This window comes from Chiloscyllium plagiosum, unplaced genomic scaffold (genome assembly GCF_004010195.1).
Source record: "Chiloscyllium plagiosum isolate BGI_BamShark_2017 unplaced genomic scaffold, ASM401019v2 scaf_43559, whole genome shotgun sequence".
Classification (NCBI taxonomy): domain Eukaryota; kingdom Metazoa; phylum Chordata; class Chondrichthyes; order Orectolobiformes; family Hemiscylliidae; genus Chiloscyllium; species Chiloscyllium plagiosum.
Genome location: NW_025192323.1, coordinates 3,000 through 3,679, shown reverse-complemented (window position 1 = coordinate 3,679; position 680 = coordinate 3,000). Strand labels below are relative to the sequence as shown.

The window sequence follows — 680 nt, the reverse complement described above, 5'->3', positions numbered from 1 at the left end:
GCTGTCTGACCGGCTGTGATTTCTCAAATGTCCATTTGGGGAGAAAAGGGAGGTGAGATCAATTTATCAAGCAGCGAACAATTTAGCATGAGATGGAAGGGGTAAAAAACAATCAGGAAGGATACAAATCTCAGAAAAACACACTGAGAGGTCTTGGAGCAGTATGTAAAGGCTGCCATTTTCCTGCCAAATGTTCAGCCCCAGTGGCCTAATGGATAAGGCACTGGCCTCCTAAGCCAGGGATTGTGGGTTCAAGTCCCATCTGGGGTGTCTGACTTTTAAACCCTGTCTGCAAGACTGATCTTTGTCTGAGGTCAAGTCGATTTCTCATCTCCCCGAGAAAAGTCCCCAGGTCTGTATTGGGTTGGTGGGAAGTTGTGTCAGAAAAATTCAGGGTATGCAGGATATGGGGGTGAATTCCCAGAAAGAGACAGCACAGTCACAATGGCTGAAAACCTGACACTTCTCCAATATACAACCCTCAGTCTGGTTGGAACTGGTTCTTCTTGAATTTTTGTAACTCTTTGATCTGAGCTGCACTGTTCTCTGGAGCTGATAGCTGCTGTTTAATTTAGTTTGGCCAATTTTCTGTCAGGTCAAATTTCTCCAGCTGAGGATCAATTGAGAATGCCTGATTTTGTTGCCATGGTCACATGACCACACAGCATTAAGATCAGCTG

At 45.1% G+C, this 680-nt stretch overlaps 1 non-coding gene across 1 annotated transcript; it reads left to right on the top strand.

Moving 5' to 3' along the window:
- The first annotated feature begins 197 nt into the window (after window positions 1–197).
- Window positions 198–270, top strand: trnar-ccu. Its single transcript has one exon. It is a non-coding gene; the product is annotated as a tRNA-Arg (tRNA).
- Window positions 271–680: the final 410 nt, after the last annotated feature.